Raw genomic sequence first — 13,674 nt, 5'->3', positions numbered from 1 at the left:
GGCGGAGGGGGGACTTTCCCCCCTCCATTCCCCGCCCTCTCCTCCGGGCCCCCCTCCTCCGGACGGGGCTCGGCCCGGTCCCCTCCCCGGGACCCCCTCCTCCGGACCGGGGCCCGGGGGGAGGGAGGGGGGCGGGTGGGGTGGGGGGGAAGCAGAGGGGGTCACGTCACTCTGAACCGTGAACACACACACAAAAAAATCACCGCACGAACGAACGGCCCCTCCCGTCCGGCCCCCCCACCCCACCCGCCCCCCCTCCCTCCCCCCGGGCCCCGGTCCGGAGGAGGGGGCCCGGAGGAGAGGGCGGGGACTGGAGGGGGGGAAAGTCGCCCCTCCGCCCCGCTCCCTCCCCCGGGCCCCCGCCTCCGGAGGGTCCCACCCCGACCCCCCCCAGGGACCCCCTCCTCCGGAGGGGGCCCTCCCTGCCTAACCCACCCCCACCCCGGGACCCCCTCCTAGCGAGGGGGCCCTTCCTCCCTAACCCACCCCGGGACCCCCTCCTAGCGAGGGGGCCCCCCTAACCCCATCCCGCCCCCCGGGACACCCCAGTGTGATGTAGGGAGAGCCGGAGCCCCGGCGGTGTCGGGCCGTGTGTTTGACCGGAATGGGGACACCCGCCGGGCGGGGCTGTCCCCGTGTGGGGCTTCCAGGGAGGGAGGGGGCGCCGGCTGCGGCCCCGTGGGCTTTATTGTCCGGCACCCCGAGCCCCGCGGCTGCGGGGGAAAGAGAGAGGGGAGGACAGAGGATGGGGATAGGGGGGCGGAGGGGCTGGTCGGGGTGAGGGAAGGGGGGCAGGTGAGGGGGTCGGGGTGTGCAGGACAGCAAGGAGGGGGGCAGGGGCAGGTGGGGGGCGGCACGGGTGGAGGATGAGGATGGAGCACAGGTGAGGGATCGAGGAGAAAAGAGGGAAGGAGAATATGAGGAGGTGGAGTGGAAGGAAGGGAAAAGGAAAGGAGAGGGGGAATTGGGAGCAGGTAGGGAGGAACTGAGGGGAAGGGGAGGAGTGAGGAGGCAGGTGGAAGCCGGGGGGAAGGAAGGGTGGAGGAAGGAGGGTGAAGGTGGAGGAGTAGGGTAGGGCTGGGAGTGTAGGGGGATAAGGGAGGGGGGTAGGGGGGGACCGGCCGGGTGGGGGGGAGGGAGGGGAGGGCTAGGGGGGAGAGGGAGGGGGGGGTTTGGGGGGGGAGGGAGTAGGGGGTAGGGGAGGGGAGGAAGGGAGGGGAGAAAGGAGAGCTATAGAGGAAAAGAAATAAAGACGAGTATAAAGAAAAGAAATACAAAGATAAAGAAATAGAGAGCCCAGCCGGACAGCATCCTGGTCCACCGAGCGCCGACGGGCAAATGGCTCCAAAGTCGATTCCCGGGGTTTAAATCCCGCCCGGCCCCGCCCCGCGCAGGCGCTCTGGGGCCCCGCGCACCTGTGCAGGCCCCGCCCCTCACACCTGAGCCGGCCCCGCCCCGCCCCGCCCGCGCCCGTAAATCCCGGCGGAGCCGCGCCCGCGCCGCTTTCTGCAGTGGAGGCTCAGCCCGGGATGCGGCGGGACCGGCGCTCGGAGCTGCGCACCGGGGGCTGCTCCCGGCGCCGCGCGGAGCTCGAGGTGCTGAGGTGGGACCGGGCACGGGACCCGGGACCGAGAGGCCGGGTCTGGGTCCTGCCGGTGTCTGCGGGGATTTGGGTGAAGCCGCTTCTCCTTGGGCGAGCGGGCTGCGGGTCTGAGGCCGCATGACCGGGGCGGGATTGGGGCCGGGGTAGGAACCGGGATTACTGCGGCCGGGAAGAGCCGCTCTCGGACCGAGCCCGGCGCTGCCGCTGCTGCTCCGACTGCGGCCGGCCGACTGCGGGGCTGGGGTCCCGCTGCGGCTCTGGGCAAACCCCGCTGCGGCCGCGGGGAGCCGGGGCTGTGCCGGGCCCGGCAGGAGAGCGGCGCTTCCCCGGAGCAGGCGCTGGATGCCGGCTGGAAGCGGCGGGGCCCGGGGACCGCCGGTACCGGCCCGGGACCCCCCGGCCGCCGCCGCTCCCTCAGCGCCGCCCGCCCCGCGGGGCGCCCCCTGGCGGGCACGGAGCGGCGGCGCCAGCGCAGCGCCCCCTGCCGGGCAGGGCCGGCCCCGCAGCGGCTCCTCCCGCCCGCGGAGCGCCCCGGGCCCGGCCCCGCCCCGAGCGCCCCGCGGCCCCTGCGCGGAGCCGCCCCGGGCCCGCCGCCGCTCCCCGGGCCCGCACCCCCGGGGGCTCCCGCCCGCCGCCCCCGGAACGAGCGCGGCCGCAGCGCCGCGGGCCGGAGGAGCCGCTCCGGGCCGGGCGCTGGGGCCGAGCCCGGCGCTGCCGCTGCTGCTCCGACCGTGCCCGGGGCGGGACCGGGGCCGTACCGGGGCTCGGGCCGCTCCTCTGGCACACCTGCTGGGGGAGGCCTGATGCTCTCCCTCCTTTCCCGTACTGTCTTGGTGGCTCGCACTCTCCAATGAAAAAACCTCTGCGTTTCAAAAGCCAGTGGAAACTGTTTACTCTTTATTTCCAGTGCATAAGATATCCGGAGTGCAAAGGGACACAAAAGGAGCACCAAGTTGAACCCTTATGTGAATGGCTCATCTGGGGACTGAACCCCCAGCCCGGGCATTTTCAGCACCCTGCTCCACCCAAGCCAATCTCGGGTCATGGCAATGTCCTGGCTGCGATGGGAGTGCCAAATGCCAGCCAGGGAATTCCCATGCCAGTGCAGCTCCCTCTTTTATGCTCACACTGCTTCCCACAGCAGCCCCTGGGATGTCCATAGGGCAGAGCTCCATGGCCACACCTGACCATGGAACAACACAGGTGAACAGTTGTGTGACAGCACAAAACTCTTCCCATAACTCTGATTTCCTGTCTCTTCCAGCAGTTCCCTGATGGCTGTAGAGCTGCTCAGCCCTTTCCCTTTCCAGGGAGAAAGGAGCAGCACAAGCCCTGAGGGTTCCCGTGCTCCGTGGCCAGAGTTCTTCTGGAGAGTGCCAGGGCTGCTCCTGCCTGCAGAGGGGCCTTTGCTGCAGGTCAGTGTTCCCAGCCCAAAATCAGGGTGGGGCTGAGGCCGGGGCTGCTGCTCTGCCCAGAGCTGCAGGGAGCCCTGGGGGACTCCTGCTCCTGCCAGGAACGTTCCTTGGTGCTCCCTCCGGGTGTCCCGGCTGGCCGGGAACGCGGGGCTGGAGGAGGCCGGAGCCCCGGGAAGGGAAGCAGCCCCTCCTGTCCTCGGTGTTGGCAGGGGAGGAGCTGTGCCTCAGTGTCCCGCCCGTGGCAGCAGCGGCCAAACACAGCCCAGGGAGGGGCGCTGGGATGCCCGGGCAGCGCCGGGATGGACACGGACCAAGGGCTGCCCGGGGCTGCTCTCAACAGGCACCCGGAGATGCTGCAGCCCGGACAGAGCCCACTGACATCCCAAAAACACCCCCAGGAACAGCTGGAATGCCTGGGAATGTCGGCACGTTGGGTTTGCAGAGGAGCTCAGACAGCAATTCCCGGTGCCACCTCCTGGAGCTCCCACACCCCCACCAGGTATGTCCCAGCCAGCCCCAGTCCCTTCCCTTCCAGCCTGGGGACATCCTCCAGCAGCAGGGCGAAAGCCAAGGGAATTTCCCTCCCAGAAACTGAATCCCAAGCAATGCCCTCGGAGATGCCTTGAAATGAAAGGTCAGAGTCAGAGAAATTCGTCTGGAATAAGGTTGGAGACTCTCAGGGAGCCAGCTGGAGCTGCAGAACTGCTGGGAAGCTTTCCCAGGTGGGTCCCAGTGCAGGTGCCCTGAAGGCAGGGATGTGCAGCCCTTTCCTGAGGGAAAGGAACTCCCAGAGGCCCCTCCCGAGGCTCTGGAATGAGCTCAGCAGCCCCTGCAGGCAGAGATGTCCTCCCGTGGCACAGGGGCTGCCCCAGCACAGGGAGCGTGTCCGGCCAGCGCCTCCTCCTGCTGGAGAACATCAGCTGAGCCCAGCTCAGGGGTGGCACTGCTGAATCCCAGCGAGCTCTGCCAAGGGCCCCAGGGACATCTGTAGAATGAACATTTCGAGGTAAAAATAAGGTTATAAGTAGTAGGCAGATGGAAAATTTTGGGGGAGAAACATTTGGCTGGGGGATGAGGGTTATAAATAGCCAATAGTATGAAATAGAAATCTGTCCTTGTCCTGATCCTGTTGAGCTTCCTGGGGACCTCTGCTGGTTCCTGGCACAGCTGGTGTTCAATGGCAGCTCTGCATGGGAATATCCACACTCCAGGAGGCACTGGGAGGTTATTCCAGTGGGAATTCAGCAGGTGGTGTTGGGCTGTGGGTATAATTCCTATAAACTAGCAAAGCTGATACTGAACCCCAAATCTGGGCCCCACCCTGGGAACAATCTCTGTGCTGCCCTGCCAGCCAAAGCCCCTGGGCTGGGAAATTTCAGCAGCCAATCATTTTTAACAAGCATTCTTTCTCTACTCTGGAGATTACCACAAGATTTACCCTAAATTTTTTCCGTACCTGTCCACTACCTATTACCCCATTTCCACCTTGGTATTTTCATTCTTTACTCTATGGATGTTTTCAATTTTCCTCCCCAATGATTTCCCTATCTGTCTGTAACTGATTAGCTCACTTTACCCCATGAAGGGCATTCTCTCTGCTACAAATCATCTCAGATTTTACCCCTGAATTTTTCTCTACCACCTCTCAGTACCTCATTTTTACTTCAAAATATTAATTTTCTACTTTGGACATTCCCACAAGTTTTATCCCCAGATTTACCCACCTGTCCACAGCAATTCCCTCAGGTTACCTCAGTTCCTGCTCTCTCTTAGAGATAATCTCACATTTTACTCAGTCAGTTTTCCCTACCTGCCCCATACTGATTACCTACCTCCTTTTTACCCCAAAATATCCGTTTTTTTCCTCTACAGACTGACTCAGATTTTATTACCAAAATGTCCATTTTGTCCCCTGTATACTAATTACATTTTAAAACCAAAACCACACAGGTTATGTCTCTCATCCCCAAAATGTTCATTCTGTCCCCTGCAAATTATGTCTGATTTTTCTTCCCAAAACACTTATTGTTCCTACTTAATTACCTCAGGGTTTGCCCCCCAAATTCTACCTAATGTTGATTCCTGATCACTTTGTTTCTACCTCAGTATCTTCATTCTCTGCCCTAAGGATCTTCCCAAGTTTTACCCCCAAAATTTCCTTGCCTACCCCCAGTGACTGCCTCAGTTGATGTCAGTGTTCCCTCTCTCCCTAGAGATTATCTCGAGTTTAACCCCTAAAATTTCCCTTAGCTCTCCACAACTTATTACCTCATTTTTACCTAAAATATTCATTCTCAACCTTTAGATTATTTCAAGTTTTGTCCCCCCCAAATTCCCCTATATTGATTCCCTTATTTTTCCTTCAATATTTACTTTCTACCATGTGGCTTTTGTCAAGATTTACCCCTCGAACTGTCCATTCTGTACCTCATTTTTACTTCAAAATGATCACTCTACAGATTTTTCTCATATAATTTTTTACCTCAAATTTTCTCCATCTGCCCACAACTGATCCTTTCACATTACCTCAGTATGTTCATGTTCTTTTCTAGAAATTAGCTCAGATTAAGCCCCCAAATTTTCCCTACATGCTCAGCACTCATCACCCCATTTTTGCCTCAAAGTGTTCATTTTCTACTCTTGACATTTTTTCAAGTTTTGCCTCCAAAATTTCCCTTACTTGTCTACTACTGAGTACCTCATTTTTACTCCAAAATATTCATTCTGTCCCCTATAGAATATATCAAGTTTTACCCCCAACATTTTTCTCCTGGTACAATATTGATTAACTCTTTTCTACTCCAAAAATGTTCACTCTTTCCCCTAAACATCATCTCAGCTTTTCCCTCAAAGATGCCCCCTCGCTCCCCTCCACATCCCCTCACATTTTCCTGCACAAACAGTTCTTGTGTCCCCTCTCAACTGCCTCAGGTTTTCAGCCAAAAATGTCACCTCTGTCCCTTCTAAGTTATCCCAGGCTTTCCCAGTTAGGAGCTGCAAGGAATTCAGGCAAATGACAGCAGGGAACAGCTGTAAATTCCAAGGCAGAAAGACAAGATCTACCAGGAAAGGGGAGAGGTTTCAGAAAACATTTCTGCAATTAATAATTAATAATTATTTCCAATTTCCCAGTGAGAAGAACATGAACTCACAGCCATTGAGGCCTGGCAGTCCCCTGCAGTGAGAGCTCAGTGCACATCCACAGAGGCAATTCCAGCATCTGAAAGAAAGGAAGGAAGAAGAAAAAGGTGATTTCTTCTGTTTCCAAGTTATTTCAAGTCCTCAGACCCAAACCAACCTTTGCTCTTGATCTTGGCTGGTGAATCCTGAGCAGTGGGCACAGGTCTTGTCATTCATGCTGCTGTCAGTGATGCTTCCTGGGGGAAATGAGCTGATTGCCAAAGTTCACAGGAGAAAGCCTCTTCCCTGCAGGGATTTTGCTCCATCAATCCCACCTGCCCAGGCTGTTCCCTGTGGATGTTGCCAGGCTGGGGCAGCACAGGCAGACGCAGCTCTCAGCACTCCCTGCTCCAAACACAGCTCGGGGCTCCTTTGCAAACTGCCTCTGCAGTGGGGTTTTCTCCAGGAGAGATCAAGGAATGGCTCATGGCAGGGTGGAGATTATCACAAAGGGAAGTGAAGGATAAATACTCCTGGAAAAGCCTTTGGGATCTGCTGGGCTGAATTGGGAAGGGACATTCATTCCCTGCAGTGCAAATGCACAACAGCCTCCAGCACAAAGCAAACACTGCCAGGTGGGCTCTGAAAGCACCACTCTGACCAACTTCACTGCCATTCTTCCTTTCAGGGACTGCTGCAATCAAACTCTGAAGCTGACAAGCCCCAAAGCTCTTTCTGTCTGCTCTGGAACAAAAGGATCCTCCAGGGCTGGGGCCCATTCCCAGCAAACACTCCCAACACGGCCCAGAGGCACCCCTGGAGCTGTGCGTGGGGCTGGCAGGGGCTGCAGGAGGACACAGCCCCAGGGGTGGCAGTGGCAGTGACAGCAGCAATTCCCAGGCTCTGGTGGCACAGCAGGGACAAAGGCCAGCAATGCCCACGGGAGGTGCAGGTTTCATTCTGCTCCCTGCGCTGCCACAGCCCAGCAGGAAATCTCCAGGGGGACAGAAACTCTCAGGGTGCCCAAAATGCAGCATCTGTCCCCCTGATCCTGGGTGAACTCAGCGTGTGGGGCCAACCCCCACAGGCAAACCCTGCCCTGAGCTGGCTCAGGCTCAGACACTGCCCCAGCTCTCACCTGCAGCTGCTCCCGGGGCTGCCCCCACATTCCTGACAGGAGCCAAAGGCCCTTTGGGCAGGGCTCTCTCTGTGCCTCAGGCCTTGGGGACTGCAGGGAGCAGGGCAAGGACAGCCTGGAACCAGGGCAGAGCCCTCTGGCTTTGGGACACTCTGGGGACAGCTGGGCACTCACCCCACACCACGGGCAGGCCCAGGGGCCCTCCAGGGCAGGCTGACCGGTCTGTGCCCATTGGATTTGGCTGCTCAAACACCAAAGCTTTGGGCAAGGATGGGATGAGTTAAGTGGGTTTTCCTGTCCTGAAAGAGAGGAGAAAATGGAAATGAAGTCCACTCAAAGGCTCCTGGCTTTCCTACTTGTGTTCTGATTGCTCACTATAGGGTTTTATCCATAAAAAGTGAGAGGTGACACCAAATAAAAGTGCCCCTTTTCAACCTTTCCCCTACTTTTTTCATACAAAAAAAAAGCTGATAAGCTGATTTTTTTCAAACAGCATTCTTTACCTAATTTGAACAGACCCATTTTCACTCCAGGCCCCACTTGTGAGTTATTCCATCCTTTGCCATCAGACTTTGGACAAAGGAAGAGAAGGATCTGTTCCACACGGTGCCATCCAACAGGGAACAGCCCTGGGCCAACCCCAGCCTGGGCTGAGCTCGCTGCCTCACTGCCCCAGTCTGGATTCTGCCTCCAGCCCAGTCTGAGTTTTCCCCCATTTTCTGTGTCCAGAGACAGGAAATTGTCCTGGTCAGGCTGGGAGACCTTCAACTGCACATTGATCTGGGGCTGTGACTGGGATTCCAGCAGGGAATTCAGGGTTTCACAAATCAAAATTATTCCAGGGAGCAGCCCTGACAAGGTTGGGAGCTGCTGCTTCACCACACGGTGTCAGCAGCAGAGAGAAAGCACAAAATGTGTATCCAAAAAGAAGGATAAAATGATTCCTCCTGCTATTAGTGGGACCAGGGCTAATTCTGCCCTGGAATGACAAAGAACTTCTCCCTCAGACCCCCAGACACCCCTCAAAAGCCAAAGTGCAGCAGGGAAGGAAGGAAAGGCCCCTCTGCCTCACCTGCTGGGGACAGCCCAGGTCCTGCTGCTCCTGGGGACTGGGAATGTGTCTGGGGCCAAAAGCTCCTTCCCAGGCTGGAGGGCCTTTCCTAAAGCACCACCTGGGGAAAGCAAAGGGCTGTGCAAGACATGGAGTGGGAATTTACAATAATGATCAAACCATTATTGGGAAAGAGCAACGAGGGAAGCAACAATAATTCCAAGGGAGCAGGAGCGATGCTGAGCTTTAAAGGAGGTTTGAGTGAGGCAGCATCTCCTGGGAGCTCTGCAGCACAGCTCCAGCTCTGGGATTGCAGGAGCAGTGCAAACTCTCCCTGTCCAATCCCTGGATTTGCCTCCTGCCAGCACTCAGCACCTCGGGCAGGTTTGGCTCCAGGGCTCCAGTGCTGCTGCCTGAGGGATTGGGACAATGGGCATTAAACCCCTTCCCACAGGGCTGGCTCTGAGCCCCGCCTGGGGACAGCATTTGGCACCTCTGGCCTTGCAATGAAATCCCTTTCCATCATTTTGAACAGACACTGAATGAACCCAGGGCACACAAATAAACCTTTCTCCACAAGGACAGCCCCAGGGAATACACAAATTTCCTATGCCTGGTCAAACAACTCAGCAGGCAGTTTTTGGGGACAGACTCCAGACTCTTGTCTCCCTCCCTGGCTGTAAAACACTTGCAGAGGCTTGTTCATAAAAGCTTGTCAGGATTTGGATATCTCATTTAAATTCCATTCAAATACTCAGGAATTGGAAGTGTCCTAATGGCACCTCCACTCACACTTGAATTTTAAGGCCTCTACCACTGATAACTCTGGATGTTCTTTTGTCAGGAACACCTCACCTCTGCTTCTTGAGGTGCCTCCATGGGGGAGATAAAATAAATGTGGACAAATCATTGGATTGCAGCTTCCAAGTCAAGTTCCCTCCTAGGAAATTACTCCAGCTCTCTGCTACCTTGTGCTGTTTTAAACAGCCTCGCCCGAATAAGAAACTGGAATCAAACTCTTTGTTCCATTGGCCTCACCCCCAAATTCCAACGGGACACACGAGTCCCTCTCCTTGGAAGGCAGCGTCTCCTACCTGGAGCTGTGCCTCCCCAGCCTTTGGTGGCCGCTGTCTCCATCCTCCCACTCCTCCTCCTCTTCCTCCTGGGCACGGCTGCCTCCTCCCCCTGCAGAGCAAGCACAGGGACAGTCCCAGCCTGCTCACCCCAAACCTGGGCAGCAGGGACGGGCTGGAGGCGCCCTCTGCACGCTCCCCCCTCTGCCTGGTGCCACCCCTGCTCCACGCCCACTCCTGTTCCTGCCCTGGCATCTCCTCGAACGGGATGGGAAACCACAAACGTTGGCTCTGCTGGGCTGGGACATCACAGACTGCCCCGAGGCTGTGGGCAAAGCTCCTGTCCCACATCCTCTGCCTCCCAAAGCCCTGCTGGGCTGGGCACAGCAAAGGGAACGGCTCAGCTCCTGCTGGGAATTCCCTCCTGTGCCCATAAACCCAGGGAAATCGTGGCTGCTCCAGCCCTGCAAGCGTCCAAGGCCAGGCTGGATGGGCTTGGAGCACCCCGGGCTAGAGGATGGAATGGCAGGGGATGAAATTAAATGAGCCTTAAGGACCCTTCCCACTCAAACCATTTGGGGATTCCATGAACTTTTGCACCACTTCCTCTCAAATTCAAATCCCCAAATTTAAACGATTTGTTTAAAGAATCATTTAAAATTATTCCGGGAATAAAAAGGGGAGCGTCAAACATACAAGAATCATTCCTACAGTCATCAAATCATTATTAATTGAGTGGAAGCCTATTCCCTCATCTCTGCCCTTGTTTTGCTTTCCTGGAAAACCTTATGATCCCAGAGTGTCTCAGAGAGATGTACTGAGACTACTGGAAGGTTTGCTCAGTCAGAAATCCACGGGGGTTTACAATTCTTGTTCCTCTGCATCTTGATCCTTTCTCCAGCTTTCCCCCAGACCGGTGTTGTAGGAGCAGTTCGGAATTACTAGAAATTAATCAGGTTCACATTTTTTTCTCACTCCTTTCCAACTACTTCAAAATTCTTGGAACTACCCTCAAGCAAGCAAGCCCCAGCAAACTACTGTGAAAGCATCAATCAGAGGAACATCTTGAAAAGAGAAAACCCCATCCAGCAGCAGCCAAAAAAATCCCACTGCTGTTCTTACCTGGTCTCCAGGTGCTCCTACCAGAGCTCCAAACAGTCACTGCCAGTCCATGAGGGTGAGGAGGCAGTTTAGGACGTGTTTTTGCTGTGCGATGGGACGAGAGAGTCCAGACATTTTTTGTGATCCCTTCCAATCACTCCATTAGTCCACGGTATGATCAGCACCTATCCCACCCCAACCCACTGCCTGCTCCCAGGAACCCCTCCTGAGGAGGGGCCCTCCCTGACCCCCCCGGGGAGCCCCCAGGGTGATGTGGGGGGAACCGGAGCGCCGGTGGTGCCGGGCACTCCTTGAGAACCGCACAGGGGGACCCGACGAGCCCGGCCCCGTGTGGAGCCCCGGCTCTCTGGGCTTTATTCTCCGGTGCCACGAGCCCCGCGGCTGCGGGGGAAAGAGGGAGAGGATCAGGGGGAGAGACGAAGGATAGCGGGATAAGGTGGGTTGGGGTGGGTGGGGGAGCGGGAGGGAGAGGGATGATGAACAGAGGAGGGGTAGAGGGGGAAGAGGGGGCACCAGGGATGTGCGAGGTAGGAGGGAGAGATGGTGCAGAAGGCTGGCGAGGGGGGAGAGGAAGGGCAGGGTGGGAGGGAGAAAGGAACTGGAGGGGTAGGAAAGCAGAGATAAGGGGGAGGCGAAGGAGGAGTATAAGGGCAGGAGAAAAAGGGGGGAAAAGGAGCTGGGGAGGACATGGGGGGGGCTCTTCTGGACCACGCCGGGATAGCCTGACCCGGGCCAACTACACCAACCTCTGAGGGAGCAAATGGGGGCGGGAGCGATTCCCGGGGATTAAATCCCCTCGGCCCCGCCCCGCGCAGCCGCGCTGGGGCCCCGCGCACCTGAGCCGGGCCCGGGCCCCGCCCCCGAGGCAGCCCCGGCCCCGCCCTGGGCCCCGCCCCGCCCTGCCCGGGATGGGGGCGGGGCCATCGCTCCCGGCCCCGCCCCTCTCACCTGGGCCGGACCGGGGCTGCCACCGGCACCGGCACCGGGGCGTCGGCTCCGGGCCCTGCCGCTGTCTCTGGGGGTCCCGGGCCCGGAGGACCGGGGCGGGATTGGGGCTGGGATGGGGACCGGGATCGCCGCTGGCGGGAGGAGCCGCTCCGGGACGGGCCCTGGGGCGGAGCCCGGCGCTGCCGCTCCGGCTCCGGCTGCGGCTCCCGGGCCCCCATAAGCCGCCAAGCCGCCCCAGGTCCCCGCAGCGCCAGAGCTTTTTATTTTATTTTATTTTATTTTATTTTATTTTATTTTATTTTATTTTATTTTATTTTATTTTATTTTATTTTATTTTATTTTATTTTATTTTATTTTATTTTATTTTATTTTATTTTATTTATTTTTAGTATTTTGTGTAGCTAGGGCAGAGAACTGTGGAGAAAGCCCAAAGCTAAAGGATATGGAGTCAGGGGTGGGGGGGGGGGGGGTCTGCCTTAAATTACAAACGCATTGGAAAAAATAAATCTGTGGAATAGCTCATTTCTTCTCCCGGACTGGTTTCTGTATGATCGGCTGGGATTCCAGCTCTTCCCATGGGATTTGAAGCCGTGGGGCGCTAATGAGCTGCCAAGTGCTGAGCTTGAGAGAACAGAATGGGAAATCTCTCTTCATCAGGCAGTGTCCCAAAGGCCTAGCAGTGCCCAGTGTTCCTGGCTGGAATTTGGGGGTCCCAGCACAGCCCCTCTGCCGTGTCCCCATGGAGCTGACACTTCCCAGCGCTCCTGGCTGGAATTTGGGGGTCCCAGCACAGCCCCTCTGCCGTGTCCCTGTCCCTGTCCCTGCACACCATCCCTGACCAGGGGTTGGGGCTTCCAGCACAGCCCCCCCAGCACATCCCGCTGCTTCCTCAAGTCCCCTTGAACCGGGATCCTTTTTTGGGGTGGGGGCACCCAAACCCAGCAGAACCGGCTTTAACCAGGTTTGGGGGATCCCCCCTCTCCCCTCCTCACCAAATTCCTGCTGCAAAACCCAGGCTGAGGCTCAGCTCCCCATCCCCTCAACCTCTCCAGGGAATTGCACTTGGATTTCCCAGTCCAGCAGGGCAGCAATGCTTCCTCCTCACTGTGTATCTTAATTGCAGTAATTGCTTAAGAAATAAGTAATATAGCCAATTCCATAAAACATTCCCAACCCAGGTTCCTGGGATGTGATCACCTCTTGTCTCACCTGGTGGTGGAAGCACGAGTGATGATCTCCCTTTCAATGTTTTTTTTGGAATCTGCAGTGACACATTCACTGCCTGCTGTTATTTGGAGCTATTTCTCATAAAGACAACTGGATGAGCAAAAAGGGATGTTTTGTTTCTTCACAGCTGCCCTTAACTCACAGACTCTGAAGGCCTTTGTGTGACTCATGAAGCTTTTGTAAGTATGGGAGAGACAAAGTGTGACCGTGGTGTTGATGGGTGGTTGTTTCTCCATCACATGGGCAAGAAGCTCGTGAGGGGCCTAGAAGGGATACATGGCCTTGCACGTCCCTAAGAAATCTGTTACTTTTACACCTGAACAGTTAGGGTACTTATGCTACTATAAAACCCATAACACATCCATAGAGATGTATAAATCCAAGCAGAACACAAGTATAATATGGTCTCTTACATGTTTCAGCTATTCCATCAAGGCTTATCATACAAATATTTATCTCAACTTACACAAATCAAGGGGAAGCCTGACACTCCCATCTCTGTCCTTCATTACAGCAACCTCCCTGTGCAAAAAGTGCCCAGGAAGACAATTTCTATCCCAGTACTACCAGTGGGTTGTTTCTGCTGTCTCAGTTGTTACAGCTCAAAATTTGTTCCTTGGAATTTGATGGTGAACCGCTGTTATTGTTGACTGGATAAAAGATGTGTTTATAAAAAGGAAAGGCCATAATTTGCTTAAAACTTGTTTGATAGAGTTGATCCTGTTTCTTTAAAATTCCATTTACTGCTGAGGTCAGCTTTATTTCCATGAGGACTCAGCAACCAAGTCATAAAAAAATAAATTGCACGAACCGGAATGAAATCGAATTGACTTCTTTTTTCGAAGGAAAAAGAATCCCTTTTGGAGCTAAGGCTGCTCAATATCTCAGGGGAACCAGGTTAAAACAGGTCTTTTATCTCTGACTGTTTAGAAGTTTATAAATGCTAGATCATTGTGCTATCCTGCATACAAAGAGAA

The 13,674-nt window shown here is 56.0% G+C and overlaps 2 long non-coding RNA genes across 4 annotated transcripts; one reads left to right on the top strand and one right to left on the bottom strand.

The window, feature by feature from the left end:
* The first annotated feature begins 4,010 nt into the window (after positions 1-4,010).
* LOC134550880 (uncharacterized) lies at positions 4,011-7,614 on the top strand. The gene is made up of 2 exons (XR_010080468.1): positions 4,011-6,266; positions 6,827-7,614. It is a non-coding gene; the product is annotated as an uncharacterized LOC134550880 (long non-coding RNA).
* Positions 7,451-11,328, bottom strand: LOC134550879 (uncharacterized). Of its 3 annotated transcripts, XR_010080467.1 has the most exons (5): positions 11,269-11,328; positions 10,523-10,606; positions 9,422-9,512; positions 8,349-8,448; positions 7,451-7,575 (listed from the first exon to the last, which is right to left on the bottom strand). It is a non-coding gene; the product is annotated as an uncharacterized LOC134550879 (long non-coding RNA). The 3 variants fall into 3 exon arrangements; XR_010080466.1 differs by lacking the exon at positions 11,269-11,328 and having other exon boundaries at positions 8,349-8,465; positions 10,523-10,892; XR_010080465.1 differs by lacking the exon at positions 11,269-11,328 and having other exon boundaries at positions 10,523-10,887.
* Positions 11,329-13,674: the final 2,346 nt, after the last annotated feature.

Source organism: Prinia subflava, chromosome 5 (assembly GCF_021018805.1).
Source record: "Prinia subflava isolate CZ2003 ecotype Zambia chromosome 5, Cam_Psub_1.2, whole genome shotgun sequence".
Taxonomy (NCBI): domain Eukaryota; kingdom Metazoa; phylum Chordata; class Aves; order Passeriformes; family Cisticolidae; genus Prinia; species Prinia subflava.
This window is presented reverse-complemented; position numbering and strand designations above follow the sequence as displayed.